The sequence below is a fragment of the Lytechinus pictus genome, chromosome 17 (assembly GCF_037042905.1).
Source record: "Lytechinus pictus isolate F3 Inbred chromosome 17, Lp3.0, whole genome shotgun sequence".
NCBI lineage: Eukaryota > Metazoa > Echinodermata > Echinoidea > Temnopleuroida > Toxopneustidae > Lytechinus > Lytechinus pictus.
In genome coordinates, this window is record NC_087261.1 from 6,707,123 (window position 1) to 6,724,510 (window position 17,388).

Genomic DNA, 17,388 nt, shown 5'->3' on the forward strand with positions numbered 1-17,388 from the left:
AGACCACCTCGTGCTTTCGAAGGAGAAGAAGAAAAGATAATTCAGGAGCAGCTGGAATCAGGTATCATTCAACCCTCAACCTCCCCATGGGCATCTCCCCTCGTCTACGTGAAGAAGAAAGATGGCACCACACGTCCCTGTGTGGATTATCGTAAACTCAATTCTGTGACTGAATTTGACTGCTTCCCACTCCCCAAAATTGATGAATGTTTGGACAGCCTAAGCGGCAGTAAAGTTTTCTCCACTCTCGATCTCCAATCAGGATATTGGCAGATTGAAGTTAAGGAAGACGACAGGCCCAAAACTGCTTTCCGAACAAAATCTGGTCTGTATGAATATATTGTAATGCCGTTTGGACTATCTAATGCACCAAGCACCTTTGAGAGATGCATGGAACTAGTGATGAAAGGTCTGCAATGGAAAACTCTGCTAGTCTACCTGGATGATCTTATAATCTTCAGTAAGACTTTTGATGAGCACCTGTCCCATCTCGATGAAGTATTGCACCGCTTGAGCAGAGCCGGGCTCAAGTTGAAACCCAGCAAGTGTGCATTATTTCAAGAGGAGGTTCTCTACCTGGGCCATATTGTGACAACAGATGGAGTAAAACCAAACCCTGAGAAAGTTAGTGCTGTGACTGAGTGGAAAACTCCAACCACTGTAGGAGATGTGCGTTCCTTCTTAGGACTTTGCTCTTACTATCGAAAGTTCATTAAGGGTTTTTCAACAATCGCGCGTCCATTAACCCGACTGCTTGAGAAGGGCGTACAATTTGAGTGGAGCGATGACTGTGGGAAAGCTTTTGATGAACTGAAAAAGGCCCTGACTGGTGACAATCTGATGGCGTATCCCAGCAACTCTGGCAGATTCATCTTGGATACCGACGCGTCTGCATTTGGAATTGGTGCAACGCTGTCACAAATCCAATTTAATCATGTGAGTGGGAGGATGGAAGAACGTCCCATTGCTTACGCCAGCAAAACTCTGACAAAAACCCAGCGGCGATATTGTGTGACGCGGAGAGAACTCCTAGCCGTCGTCACATTTGTCCATCATTTTCGTCATTATCTGCTGGGACACAAGTTTACCATCCGCACCGACCATTCGTCACTTAGGTGGATCATGTCTTTCCGAGAGCCGACGGATCAGATGGCCCGTTGGCTCGAGATCCTTGCCCAATTCAATTTTGTCATGGAGCATCGATCAGGAAAGAGTCACGCCAATGCCGATGCACTGTCACGAATCCAATGCAGCCCGGAATCATGCAGCTGTTATGACTTCGAACCTATTTTGGACGCTTTGCCGTGTGGCGGCTGTACAGCTTGCAAGAGGAAGCACCTGGCATGGTCCAGCTTCATTGACTATGAAGATGTTGTGCCACTTATAAATATGCGACGAGTACAAGCAACAAAATCGACCTCAACTGACACTGAAGTCCAATTTCAAGAACCCGATAAAGAGAGTAAGATGTATTGTTCAGAACTAAGACTGATGATCTGGTATGTTTTAATGATTATACATCTTGCTCTCTCTTTCTTTTCTAAGAATATGCGATCCTTCTATCATTTAGTCAAATGTGTTTGTGTAAAAATGTGTAGCAGTACTAGTTGTCAATATGTTAGGCAAGTAACCACAAGAGGAAGGGCAAGAAATACTGCAAGCTCGAATGAATCGAACAAACCAAGTAATGGAAGACCAATTCTAGTTAATTTAGGGGTGACTGCATCAAGCCTGTCAACAATTCAAAGGCAAGATAAAGATATTGGTGTTGTTTGGGTTTGGATGAAAGAATCAAATGTGAGACCTAATCGTGAAAAGATACAGGACAAGAGTCCAATAATCAGAAATCTGTGGTTATTGTGGGACCAGCTTGTATTAATTGATGATGTATTATACAAGCGGTATGATGAAGGTCCATCCAAATCACACTTGACACTCGTCACACCTAAATCATTGATAAAGTTGATTTTGGAAAACAACCACGATAATGTGATGTCAGGCCATTTGGGCATGAAGAAATCTTTGAGTCGAATCAGACATCACTATTACTGGTATAAGATGAAAGAAACAGTTAGGAATTACATTCTAGCTTGCAGTGTTTGTGGTGCGAGGAAAAGACCTCACAGGACCCCTCGTGCCCCACTCAAAAACTACCAACAAGGTGCTTCTTTAGACAGAGTTTGTATTGACATCTTAGGACCTTTTCCTGAATCTGAGAGTGGTAACAAATATGTACTGGTAGTGGGTGATACTTTCACTAAATGGATAGAAGCATATCCCATCCCTGATCAGTGTTCAAATACAGTTGCCGATAAGGTAGTTCATGAGTTTATTTCGAGATTTGGAACACCATTCGAAATACACACTGACCAGGGAAGGACATTCGAATCCGCTCTATTTCGTGACATGTGTCATGCACTTAAAATACATAAAACTAGAACGTCAGGTTACCACCCTCAATCGAATGGATTCATAGAGAGATTTAATCAAACTTTAGTCAATATGATTTCGTCATATGTAAGCAAAAATCAAAAAGACTGGGATGGCAACATTAAATTGTTAACAGCTGCTTACCGCAGTACGACTCATGAAACAACAGGGTTCTCTCCCAACTATTTAATGTTGGGAAGAGAAGTGAAAACCCCCCTCGAAGTAGTCCTAGGGTTGCGGCCTGACTCTGTGCCTAATAAGGTTGAAGAGTATGTACTCAAGATGCAAAATGAGTTAGATAGGGCATATGATTTGGCCAGAGATCAAATAGGGAAAACGGCCGAACGACAGAAACAGGATCATGATGTCCGATTGAGCGAAAATGCATTTAATGTTGGTAACCTGGTCTATTGTCTTGATAAGACAAGAAAGAAAGGTTTGAGCCCTAAATTGAATCCAGAAAAGTGGCAAGGGCCATTTGTAGTAGTGAGAAAAATAAATGATTTGTTGTTTGAAATCAAACAAAATAAGTCACAGTCAAAAGTAGTCCACCATGATAGGCTCAAACCGTATGTAAGTGATGACTTGCCTGACTGGGTTTACAAATTGCAAGAACAAGTTTTATCAGGCAAGAACAGGACAACAAAGTCACGTACTGTCCAAACAATGTTTTAGTTGGTATTTATGAGTATATGTTTTGTGTTGAGAAGGGCTTGATCTTTTCTTCATTTTCTTTTTTTCTTCATTTTATTCTTATCCCTTGTTTTCTTCACTGGCTAACTTTCATCGAATATATGAATTATGTTTCCTTCCTGAACCCCCCCCCCCCCACTGCACAACCACCTCTTCCACTGATAATCGTTAAAGATTGTTTCTTATTTTGACTGAAGTGAGAATATACACCAAAATCCTAATTTGGGTTCATATTGCTTATAGTTTAGTAACTGTTACTTATATTATATAGAGAACAAAGAAGTGTATCGGGGAATCAAGTGATCTCAATCTAACGTTGTGTTAATTACGACACCAAGTAATTTGATGTGTATTGACGAGGTGATGGTTGTTTGTAATTTGGGATACAATAATGATGGAAGTCGCCAATTTGATGATGCCCTGCACCTACACAAAGGTGCCTGAGCTGGTGTTTCCAGGCCGTTTGATTCAAATTGTGCTGATTTATGTATATAACTAGCAACAAAAAAGTGTTGACTATTAGGATTGGGTATATCCCTGCATGTTGGTTTCTACTGTTATCTATAATATATTTCCAGTTTATGAGTTGGTTAATCTTATGACTGACCCTAACCCCCCCCCCCCTTTCTCTCTCCCGTGAAAAAAAAAAAACACTTTCCTTCCCACATCTTATTTTCATTATTTTTTTTTTTTCACCTTTTCTATCTCTATCCTTCTTACCTCCAGCCTTAATGAATTTATGCATATGTACATGTATATAGTTTTTTTTTCTTGCTTTCTTGTTCAAAATATATTTGTTCATGAATAATGATTTATGTTGTTACTCTGAAGATGATGTAAAAGAAATTGTTCTGAGAATGTTGTACACTCATTGACTAATTTGGGTAAATGTTGGTTCATATCTGATTCTGTTCAGTTTCCTTCTCAAATTTATGTATCCGCAGTCTATCTCTGTTTTTTTTTTCTATATTGTAGTCTTTTCTATTAGATCTAGAACTTACTCATGAAATACATATCAATTATATTCACCTTTCTTTGATTTCAGCTTCAAGATAAAATGTTCTATTAGTTAAACAGTTGTTTTTATCAATGATTATAAAAAGTTTTATTTATTCATTTTTTGTTTTTCACTCTCTTCTGTTCTGGGTAGAAGTATATTGGTATGCATATTACGTAAGCCGTACAAGCACTGATTTCATAATTTACATTATTATTTGTCTTAAGTGTTGTTGTAATCATATTGGGTGTTTGGTTTTGATAGTTATGTAAATGCTTTTGTTGATGTTGTGGTTTTAATTCGATAGGTGATTTAATCCTCAGCTATAGACCTATGATACATTCAATGCCTTTTGTTAGTTATTGAAATAAATTCAGCCACCTTTTTTCCATAGTCTTGAGTATTGAACAATACTTCTTATAACATAAATACTTGTGATATTTGATTTGGTATTTCATTAGTTTATCACTTAAATACTCAATATCAAATGCGATGTATCAACCATCAATCATCTGTATATAAGATAAGTTCCTAATTATTTTGTTTTGTCATTACTCGCATGCTCCTAAGGACATTGTATCTTTGTACATTCACATTTCCCCTTATCTTTTTTTTTTCTTTCTCACGCTTTCAAACTGCTGTAAAAACTATATTATAAGATGTGTGTATTGTTGTTACTGTTATTGTTTCAAACCTATACTACATAACATGTATATATAGCTATTGTTTTTGGTTTTATTTTTTGGTTTTTATTTTTGGAATGCCACTATGTTTGTATTGAGGGCAATACATTTTTATTGGAGGGGGAGCAGTGTTACGGCCCAGAGTTATGTGTTTCATGACTTAGTTATTAAGCAGCTGTTATTCGCCTCATCTTATTGAAGTGTAAAGTCTGTTTGTTATTCCCAAGGGGTTTTAGTTCATGTAATATTATTAATGTTAGTAATATGGGAATGACCACTGAGTCAATGCTCCCTTCCTGCTTAACAGGTTACTCCAGCATTTGTTTGCATTTCCCATGGACTGTTCAGTTGTCTCCTCTCTTTCATGTATTCTGCTCTTTTGTACACTCCATGTGATTATCCTTTGTTTACTACTTAATTCTTGTTAAGCTTTCTGTTCTCAAGGGATTGAAATTGGGTGTATTGTTCCTTATATAAACTGTTACAATTGTAGTCCATGTGAGATCAGATCTGCTGGTAGGTTCAATACTAGATTATGGTGATTTGGACATATTGAGTCAGTCTTGATTTTGAAGTGAACAGGAGAACATCTTAACTTGTACCACGCTACCCTCGTAAAATAAAGCAGATGAAATCGTGAACTATATTGTGCAGAGTCTTTTGTGCGTCCAAACAAGTTTACCCAAAGAAAAACGTAACAATATTTTCGGTTGACCGCCGATATACCGCCGCCCAGAGCGGCGCCTCAGTCCGTTGTCTGAAAATGTATAGAAGTAGCAAAACACCCCCCCCCCAAAAAAAAAAAAAAAAAAATAAATAAATAAATAAATGAATAATAATAAATGAAATTAATAAAATGTATATATGTATAAATAAAAGGAAAAAAAAGATGGGTGATTAATTAAAAAGCAAAATAATTGCATTAACTTCCATGGGCGGTAATGCCTTGTTCTTGTTCCGAATTTATATTCCGTAATCCTTTTCTTCTTCCGCCAAGAATCCCATTCATTTAACCATGGACCTATGAAGAGATGGACATCCATCGCTTACTTAATGAATTCACTAACAGGTGACTGTAATTGTCCTCTGAATAACATTCTCTTCATACTAGTCTTCTTTGGTTCAATGATCGTCACCGTGAGAAGGGACGGAAGCAGTTCGTGACTGGACATTTATATTTCACAAATTATATGCGCAATAGACAACAAATCACTTAAATCATGGAAAATCGATGTGCAGTTCTTTTTACAATTGGTAATCTTAGTTCCATGTGTTTTATTTGGGGAAATGTCTTCATATTGTAATATAGAGGCAATATTGTGATTGATTGTTTACCATTTAAAATTTAATTTTCCCAAGTTTCTCCATAATATTCCAGATATACGTGGTACATAACATTTATAGATCGTGTATCTGTCAATGTTATTGAAGTCTTTATGTGTGAGCGGTAGTTAGCGGATCGAATAATATCATATTTTATATCATAAAGATCGTCTGCTTTTCAAGTTTGCTGCTCCAAATATGAAGCATGTTGACTGAAAGGCACATGCTGAAACAGGGTATCAGCCAACAAAAATCAAGACCGGGAAACTGTTCCGTCTTTGGGTGATCAGATACGTCTTGGTAGTCACGATAATTGCTATTGTTACAACACCTGTATGTTCTCATTAAGATGCGCATAACCAGGCGACGGTGTCTATCATTGGACCAAATAATTGCTCGCGTTAATCGTCCATCTCTTCTTAGGTCCATGATTTAACACATAGTTTGTTTACCCTGCCAGGCCACGTCCCTCTTCCAAATCTCTCCAAATTTGGTAGGCATGTTGTCCAGCACCCCCAAACCTCGTGGACCTCGTATTCCATTTTCCAAAATCACCCATGCATTAACCATCCAGGCGACATTTTGTAAATTTCAAGTCCAATTGCATACCATTCCTCATCCCGTCCTCACTCTAGTCTACAAATATAGACCCACATCTGCAGTGTGTGTACCTCAGCTGATTCAACGAGTCTGCATAGCAGACTATGTCTACTGAGGCTGCAGAAGTGGCTCGCTTCGCTCGCACTTTCGGGCTGGTTTGCTTCGCAAACCAGCAGATCCCACCTCACGAGCCATTCAGAGTCTGCATAGCAGACTATCGTCACTCCCTTATCCTGCATACTTCAGACTACTAATAACTGCTGTCGAGTTCCTCTTTCAAAAAAAAAAATATATATATATGACTTGCAAGAATGCCGTCTTCACCCAAATTCAAATCGAATATAGCATACGTTCAAAAACTTCATATTTATAAAGATGCTAAATATCAAATTTGTAAAATGGCAATAACTTCCTTAAGTTTGTTTGCATTTTCGTCTTATATTTTCAGGGTTTACTAATCATGCCATCCCTCAACATTCTAGCACGCATCAGTGATCATTAAAGGAGAATGAAACCCTTGAAACAAGCTGAATCCATATCAAAGAGAAAAATCAAAGAAACATATTGTTGAAAGTTTGAGGAAGATTGAATGAATAATAAGAAAGTTATGAGCATTTGAATATTGAGATCACTAGTGCCATGTAGATCCTCCTATCGGCAATGCGACCAAGATCTGTGATATCACACACGTACAACTCCCTCATTACTTTAGTACTTATTTCACTTATATTCTCACTTTTATAGAGTCTATCACAAGGTTAGGTGTTTTCTTTATGAGATGACAAGTACAGAGGTTTCACAACATTATATCATTGATGAATCGTTTGTCATATGATTAGAATGAGCAAAAAGAGATGTTTTGGGGTATATTTTCAGTGTCCGAATGGGAGAGTTGTACGTGTGTGACATCACAAATCTTGGTCGCATTGCCAATGGGAGGATCTCCATAGCATTAGTGATCTCAACATTCAAATGCTCATAACTCTTTTATTGCTAGTCCTATTTTACTCAAAGTTTTGTTGATCTTATTCTTTGATTTTTCTGCTTTCACAAAAGCTAACTTGCTCCAAGAGTTTCATTCTCCTTTAAGTTAAGATCTAGCACCCTTGATTTAAGAGTTAAAAAAAAAAAGTGGCCATAACTTCCTTGTTTTCAATTATTTCGGTCTCATATTTGCAGAGTTTGCCTATGGTATCATCCATCATAAATCGAACGGTTTTTACGCATCAGTGACTAATGCCTTACTAAATAGCACCCTCTATTGAAAAAGGGCAAATGTGAACTTGCCATAACTTCCTCGTTTTCATCCATTTTGGTCTCATATTTTCAGAGCTTACTAATTATGACTACATCCTTCATAATTCACCGGTTTGTTACGCATCAGTGACCATTATCTTTAGAAAGAGTGCCCTCTATTGAAAAGTTGAAATTAGTAAAATGGCCATAACTTGTTTTTAATTATTTTGGTCTCATATTTTCAGGGTTTGCCTAGGGTATCATCCCTCACAATCCAAACGGGTTTTTCGCATCAGTGACCATCACCTTAATGAATAGCTCCCTCTTATGAAAAGTTGCAAAATGCAAACTTGCCATACTTCCTCTTTTTCATTCAATTTGGTCTCATATTTTCAGGGTTTGCTTATGGTATCATTCCCCAAATTCTAATGTTTTTCTTACGCATCGGTGAAAATTAGCTTAATAATAGCGTCCTCTATTGAAAAGTGGAAAGTAGTGAAATGGCTGTAAATTGTTTTCATTCATTTTGGTGAGTTGACAGTACGTAGCTCAAGAGGTCCCTACGGGCACGTTTGTTTTGCTAATACGGGAATATTTTGATTATTACTTCTTCTGGATGATTTCATATTCCGAATAGGCTAGTATGAATATTTACAGGATTACTATTTCAGGCTATTGGGAAAACATAACTTGTAAGTTGTACATTAAGTCTTTTTCAATCGGAGGCAGATATTCATTACTCAAATTTTATGCATTGCGATATGTCTGTGGTGATTAGGATTTACGTGTTCCTGTAATGGATGCAAGATTCTGCCAAAAGCTTATTTTTATTTTTGCAGCCTCTACGGTCTGATTCACCGGGATTCAATGAAACATACCCGGCAAGCGGAGAAGAGCACATTATGCAGGCTGAGGGGGTTGCCCGGTTCAGCGGAATGGTCCACGAGTTGAAGGTTTGCCAGCTGCCTTGCCAGTAATGGGGCGGTTTGTCGATGGCGAAAACAGCCTATTCCAATGACCGGAGGGCGAACGAGGTGCAGCAATGCAAGAAGATTGATATTAAGAAACACCCACGGCGTATGTGACGGATCATCGGCCCTTCCTAAGCTCTAACATATACCTTGGCGATACTATCGATATAAGGGGCTGTCCCTTAAATGGCAAAAGGCCCTCATCGATTGGAAATGGTGGTTCGATATCATGCTGCAGCTCAGAAGGTTCAACAACTACACTTTGTTATGCTTCTATGCAACGACGTATAACTGAGAGAACTAAATCCATGGTTTGGGTAGATCTTTCAGCTACTGACGCCCTCTTAGACGGATATTTGCCACCTTTCGCACACCTCAGGAAAGGTCAGAGTTTTAGGACCACGACGACGGGCCCAAAAGTCTTTTCCAAAATCAACTTACGTCGTAAATTATCGTTCGCGTTCTCGAGCCAACGAAAGGTCCGGATTATTATTGGACACGTCGGAACGACACAGTGGCAGTTAAGCTGAATATTAATTGCTAGCCTTTCCCCCAAATTGGGTTGGAAAGCTAAGCGTATCGTTTCCGGGACATCCGGTAGGCTCTTGGCTTTTATTATTTTTATCATTCGTAATATTTACGTTTATTATTGATTAGTTTTGTTTCTAATATCGATGCCAAGGGTTGAATATTGAGCTATAGTTTTGTTTACAAACCGTAGAATGAAAATGAAAAAACAAAAACAAAACAAAACAAAACCGGTACTTCTAATTCCTTATGTTTTGCAATGTAAAGTTTAAAGAGTTGAAATTGGCGTAATTAAGCATACGATACGCCTGCATGGTTAAGCCAATTAGCCTACGTACATGTACGTAATGTCCTTATGGACGTTATTTATAGTCAACGTTTAGGTGTAGTTATTCTGGTTAGTTGCTTTTCTTAATGCTACATGTGTCGTTCTTTGATTGTTATATATTTTTATCACTTATTATACATATAGATTAAATATATTTATTTTCTTTTTTTAATTTTCTTTCTCTCAATGCTAGTGAAGAAACTATGAATTCTTCCCACTTTCATCATGATATTTTGTTGGATCTGTTTATTCAGTTATGCGAATTTTCTCTCGCACACATAAGGTGGTTTCAGACCGCCTCGAAGTTCGCCAGTTCCAGGTATTCTCTGATCGGGAAATTTACCCCGATCAGAAAATACCAGGTATTTTGGCGGTGTGAAAGCAAACTACGCGTAATATCCCCGAAAGAAAATACCCGATAAATAGTAGGTACTTGGCGAAATTACGAGAACTTTCGCGGGGATTTTTCCAAGGTCGTGGGTATTTTGGCGGTCTGAAAGCAAATTACGGGAACTTTTAGCCCAGTGTGTCGTTGGGTGCGGCGCCGTGCATGGGTTGCTGCTGGGCTAGTGATTTTGAATTTCGCGCCTTGCTGCTTATCAGACCATACTGCGCATGCTCGTAACTTCAGGAACTTATCCCGAAGGGTATGTTTCAGGGCGGTGTGAATGCAGGAATAATTAATGGGTATTTTTCAGCCTAAAAAAGTTCTCGTAATTTAACGGGGATTCTTGTGATCGAGGCGGTTTGAAACCACCTATAGAGAATGTTGTTTGTATGCAGCTAAGATGTTAGTTGGTAGATCCTTAGGCTGGACTTACTGCGTCTCAACCGGGTATTCGTCTTCATTACACGAATACACGAAAGGTTTATTCCTTTCTTTCATTCTGTGTGTATATGGTAAAAACTTACTGAAGCCCATTTCATCTGGCATGGGAAAAAACGAGCTTCACGGGATTCGCAGACAATAATATGTGAGCGACAAAGCGATAAGCACAGTGGCGGCGGGCATTGCCCGTGTGGCGGTAAATTGTACAATTTTTGAGCCCCTGTGCCTATCTTACGTAACTTTGGCCGGCTTCACCATACCTCAGCAGGAAGGTGTATTGTTTTCAATTATTTGAGATCGGATGTATTGGCCATTGCGTCTTAATTATGCCCCATTTATTTCATGTTGTGCCCTTGTTTCCTCGTCCATATAGGTTGACACCCTATCATGTGGAGAGGGATTTTGTTCGGGCAGTGTTTGTGCCCTTTGAATGTTTCCTCGTCTGTAGAGGTGGGCACCCTATGCAGAGAGAGAATATTATTGTTTGCGTCATTATGCACCCCGGGTAGGGATATATATGTGCGGACGCGGGGCGGACGCCTTAGTAATTTGTGATTGAATTATCGGATAAAATATACCCGGGTCCTTCCAAGTAGTTATGCTGAAGCCGTCCTCTTTTTAAGTGGTATACCCATTTTATGAAGTTATAACATTGAACTTAGGATGGAGATCTACAGATTTAAGAATCGTAATATTATGTATTCAAATTATTCAAACCAAGTTATTCATGTTGTAATCGTCAAGATTATTAAGCCTATTCACATAATGTATTATGTAATATGTATGAGATTAAAACCACAACCAATGGCACACCTTAGTTTCTTGTGCTTGTGTGAATTGTGAGTGTAATTGCAACACGAGATATTCCACTGCAATTATTTCAAGGAAGGTCCCCTAAACAATATACTTAAAGTCCCAAGAAATCCAAGCAGTGGAAATTTATGAAATTTGCATATTATGCAAATTAGCCATAAAAAGTTAGAAAAATAAGGAAAATAGCCCAAAGATTACAAATTGAGTGTCCAAAACAATTTAGTTTGAGCGAAAATTCATGATAAATAACTGTATTCAATGTTTTTTGTCAAAAGTGCAAAACAATCTACCTCATTTGCATAATATGCAAATAAGCATCCTTATATGGAAAAATGTCAAGGTATTGTGATTTTTCTCTCATTAACTGCTTGAAAATTTCATTAATATTGAAATTTCCATGCTGCTATCACTAAGGACGTTGAATACATTTGTATTCAGCTTAGTGTCTGTAGTGTAATTTGCATATTATGCAAATAAAAGTATCTAACATTTTATAAATATTCAAGAAAACACACTGGTGATACATCCCTCGAAAATTGCAAGTAGATTATCTATTGAAATTTGAATATGGCAATACCTTACAGGAAGGTTTCTTAAACACCATATTAAAAGTCCTTAAATATACAAGCATATAGGAATATCAAAAAATATGCATTTTATGCAAATTAGCCATAATAAATTACAAATAAGGAAAATAATCAAAATATTGGAAATCAAGTGCAGAAAACAATACGAATTGAACTGAAGCCCATGATAAGTTTTACAAATTTAGTTACTTTTTTTAATAAGAAATCGTAAATAAATCTACCTCATTTGCATATATATGAGCATTTTTATATGGAAAAAAATCAAGAAATTTTGATTTTTCTCATAAAAACAGTTATGAAAACATTTCAGTCTAGATCAATATAATGTGATCACTAAGAATGGCTAAAACATTAATAATCAGCTTAATATCTGAAGTGTAATTTACATATTATGCAAATAAGCATCCGACATGTTATAAATATTCAAGGAACAACATAGTGATACTTTCCTCTAAAATTCCATGTAGATTATGTGTATTAACCATGATGACCTTCCCTACACTTCTTGCTTGGTTGATATTGACTTTTGTCACGAGCAGTTACCCCACTCATATTGTACAATGATGAGTCCATTCTACATGGATTCCACTGCTTGAATGCTTCATTATTTCCATCCAAGTCTTGCTCTCTTCTTGACTTTGCAGAGACTTTGCGTTTCTTGCGAGTATAGTCCACGCTAGCAAGCTCCTGGATTGCCAAGTGATCAGCACAAGATGTCACACCCGTACAAATCAAAGCCCATTAGCTTCAAATATTTGGTCCTTGTAGCACACCACTTAGCTTATAAACCTTGGGTCCTTGTATTTAAAGCGCTTAACGATAAATCTCCACCCTACATATCAGAGCTCTTATCTCAGCATAGACCAACACGCAGTCTCAGATCAGCAGATCAAGCATTGCTGAGGGAAGCTCTCAGCCACACAACCTGGGGTGACAGAGCCTTCTACATCTCTGGACCAAAGCTGTGGAATAGCCTTCCCCAATTTATCAGGAGAGCAGAGACCCAATCAACTTTTGAGTCTTACCTGAAGACCTTTCTGTTCCCCACTCCAACATTATCCCAAGAATAACTCAATTTACTAGAACAGTACTTGAACTGAATGATGATTCTAAGCACTGTTTGAAGACATTGAAATTTGTGAGATATTTCCTATTTTTGAGCAAGCGCCATGAGCGCCCAGCTGAGGCGGATACCGGCGCTTTACAAGAACCTATCATCATCATCATCATCATCATCATCATCATCACTTGTTTTGGTGGTGAATATGAGTACTTGCTTGGATCACAAGATCTCTGGGAATGCTTAATAAGAGTAAAAATGGGCATTTGCCTATACGAGCGACATGAAAGCCATTCATAAATTTATGATGAAGGCTTAAAGTGCAATATAGGCATCTTTCTCAGATACAGGAATCGTGATTAAACGTTCTTGCTGAACCCAGTTGCTGCTTCATGATGAAGCATCCATTTTCTGTTCTTTCCTTTGATAAATATCCTATGGCAACCATCTCCAAATATTAAAGCTATAGTTTCTAAGTAAGTCGTATGCAAATAATGATATAAATGTCCTGATATTTATGGTAAACAGTGAGACAATGAACAAACCAAATGGAAGACTAAGCCAGATTATTGCCTTTCCAACAAGAGGACACAACATAATGGAACACCCTTAACATCACCATCAAATACCATCCAACGTTGATTAGACAGTGTGTACCACTTCCAGGATTTATTTTCCACAATGTGTTACTCATGGGTATACTGTGAGGTTATCCAGAGGAATAAACCTTTTAGTAATTATGGTACGACTAAGGATGTTCTTCTGGAGGAATGCTGACTTTAATAGAGTCATGCAGATGTACTTTGGACAATCATACAACTCTTTGTACTGAAATCCGACAAGTCGAGCATAGGAGACTGAATGCCAATCAAGAGGACTTTAACAAGAATACACCGTTAACCATGTCTTCTTCCGACACAAGTTGCCTCAATGGACAATGGACATACATGTATGTTGTGTCGGAAGATGTCAAGAGTTTTAGAGAAAGGCCTGCACATTTTAGAGCTCCAAAAGCATCAGTAAGGTAAAGCTCAGAATTGCTACAATGCATTAAAGAGGACCATAAGAGGGTTTGTAGACAAGCCTATAATACATAATTTGTTGACCGGATTGACAATGATCCAGGCTGTAACAATTAGCATGTTGGAAGCCCTTAATATCAATAGCTATGACTACATTGGAATAGCATTATTAAAGGAAGGCAAATATGTTTAGTCTTAGTATTCACCACTGATCATGATGATGATGATGATGAGGCTGCTCTACAAGTCATGGGACCCAGTCCTGACCCAGATATGGCCAGATAACATATTGTTTAGTCAAACAGGTGTAGCCAGACTACTGAAGAAATTGTTAAAGAAAACACCCTGCCTGCATGAAGCTACTAGGCCAGACGGAATCTCTGCTACACTTCTTAATGAGACTACTCATCAGATCTTACCTGCCATAAGTTTGCTTTTCCTGGCCTCCCTTTATCATACGGTGAATTTTCAACGAAGTATAAGTCGTTCCCATCCATATAAGAAAGGGTTGTCAACTCTAACAAACTACACACCAATTCAAATACTGTGCTTTGTTCTTGCCGATCCCATCACCTTGTCAGACTAACAACGCGGCTTAGGAAGCGAAGAACATATTTCCAGTATTTTTCCTTGAATATAAATCATATTAGGATATATTTGAATGCTTAGTGATAGCAGCATATTAATTTGAAAAACTGATATGTTTTCATTGCAGTCAATGTGATAAAAATCAAAATTTCTTGACATTTTCCACATAAGGATACTTATTTGCATATTATGCAAATGAGGCAGATTTGCTAGCTTTTTTAAATAAAGACATTGAACTTATTTATTCATCATGAACTTTTGTTCAAAATTACTTGCTGTGGACATTTAATTTGTAATCTTTGGATTAATTTCCTCATTTTTTATTTTTTTAATGGCTAATTTGCATAATATGCAAATTAATTTTCAGGCATTGGGATGAATTATCATGCTTAGTGATATAATAGCATATTAATGTCAACATTAATGAAATGTTTTCAAGCAGTCTATATGAGAAAAATCACAATATCTTGACATTTTTTCCATATAAGGATGCTTATTTGCATAATATGCAAATGAGGTAGAACATTTTTTGCACTTTTGATTAAAAACATTGAATTCAGTTATTTATCATGAATTTCCATTCAAATTAAATTTTTTGGACATTTTATTTGTAATCTTTGGATTATTTCCCTTCTTTTTCTAATTTTTCTTGGCTAATTTGCATAATATGCAAATTTCATAAATTTCCACTGCTTGGATTTCTTGGGACTTTTAGTATGTTGTTTAGGGGACCTTCCTGGAAAGCTTTTCAGTGGAATATCTCGTGTTGCAATTAGTGGTGGGTTATCCCCCTATTCTGGCTAGATTGACTGGACTATACTGAACTTCCTTTTTCCAAATTGGAAAGATATATCACTACTTTAGAACTATTTTTTAATGGCGGAAGAATTATGGCCATTTTACTCTCTCAAGTGATGAATTTGTTGTTGTTGTGTTGTTGTTAACTAAGGTTTTAAGGCGCGTGTCATTCAGATATGAATATTTACGCCTATGATTAATTTGTCGTTTTTTTTGTTATAAAATTTGCTGCATTATGGATCAGCGCTGCTTTAAGACAATTTATATGAGATCGTGAAAGGCGGCTCATCACAAATCATTGATTGTTTAAATAGTATTTTCTGGCCAACCTGGTTCAGTAATTTGAACGGGCTTCTCAGCATGCGCGTGATTGCTAATAAAAAGCAAGCACTGCCTAGGCCCCCCCCCCCCCAATACCCAACCAAGACAGTGTGATGCCTGTCAACAGACCTCTCCTTCATTCTGGGCTTGTGCTCGGTGCGATTAATCTCATATGTTATTATTCAATGTTATATGTTTTACATGGTTATTTGGAATGTTCTATCGATTCATAAATGGGTGACCCCTGTGTACATAGACTAAGGGGAACTTCAAAATGTAGAAGCCAAATTACAAGTAAATTTAGAGAGGAAAACAAAGCAAAACAAAAAAAAAGTTACAAAAATAACAAAAACAAAATAAAACATATTATATACATATATACACATTATATACATTTATTTACAGCTTGCTATGTCTTGTAATGATTATGTTATGCAGAGAGAACTTAAAAATAAGAGTCTATGTGTCCTTCTTACGAAAGACACAAGTGCTTTCTGGTGTGAAGCCTCTGATGAAGATAATGATCCTTCGAGATCTGCTGCCTCTCGGTAGTCTGTATCGACTAACAGCATTGTCCTTTCTATAATATATTTTGTGCATTCAGTTAGAAAATGTCTTGTTGTTTCAGGTACTCCACAAACATCGCATAATCCAGATAGGTGTATTTTGAATAGAAATAAGTTTTGGTTTAATCCTATATTATCCATTCTTAGACAGTGCAAAATGGATTCACTATTCTTGTGGTTCAAAGAACATTTAAAAGTTCCTGCTACATTTTTTTAAATTCTTTTTAAGGGGGATACAGTTTCCTCCCATCTATTTTGCCATTTTTGCATATAATAAAATTTGATCATACTATTTGATTCTGTTTTATTTAGTTTATTATGGATGTCCATTGTAGGATGTATTAAAGCACTTTTGGCGGCCTTATCTACCACTTCATTGCCAGTGATGTTACAATGCCCAGGTATCCACTCATAACAAATATGTATTCCTTTATGATGAAGTTGTGTCTGGAGCATCAACAACTCATAAATAAACCGTTCTTCGTTGTTGTTTTTCAAAGCTTCTAGTGCTCCAAGAGAGTCACAGAATATTACCGCTCCTGTGAGTAATCCTGGTACCTGTATTTGGTTTAACCAATATAGTGACAGAATAATGGCAGCTAATTCTGCTCTGTATGAAGATGTATTGTTGTGCAGTCTTTTGGACTCTACATGATTGAAGCGTGGTATAAAAAATGCAGCAGCTGCCCTGCCCGTGTCTGGGGACTTTGAGCCATCCGTAAATATATGCAGGTGGTTTGGCCACTTCTGGTTAATACGTTTTATACTTCTCTGTTTTTGGAACAAGGGCAGTGGCGTAACAGGCGGGGGGCAGGGGGGGCAAGTTGCCCCCCCCCTGGCGGATTTCACCGGGAAAAAAAAAACTGAAAAAAAAAAGGGAGGGAGAAAGAAAGGGGAAGGAAAGGGGAAAAGGAAAGGAGGAAAAGGAAAGGGAAAAGGAAAGGGAAAAGGGAAAGGGAAAAGGAGAAGTGAAAAGAAAACGAAGAAAAAATATTTTTAATGGAAAGGAAAGAAA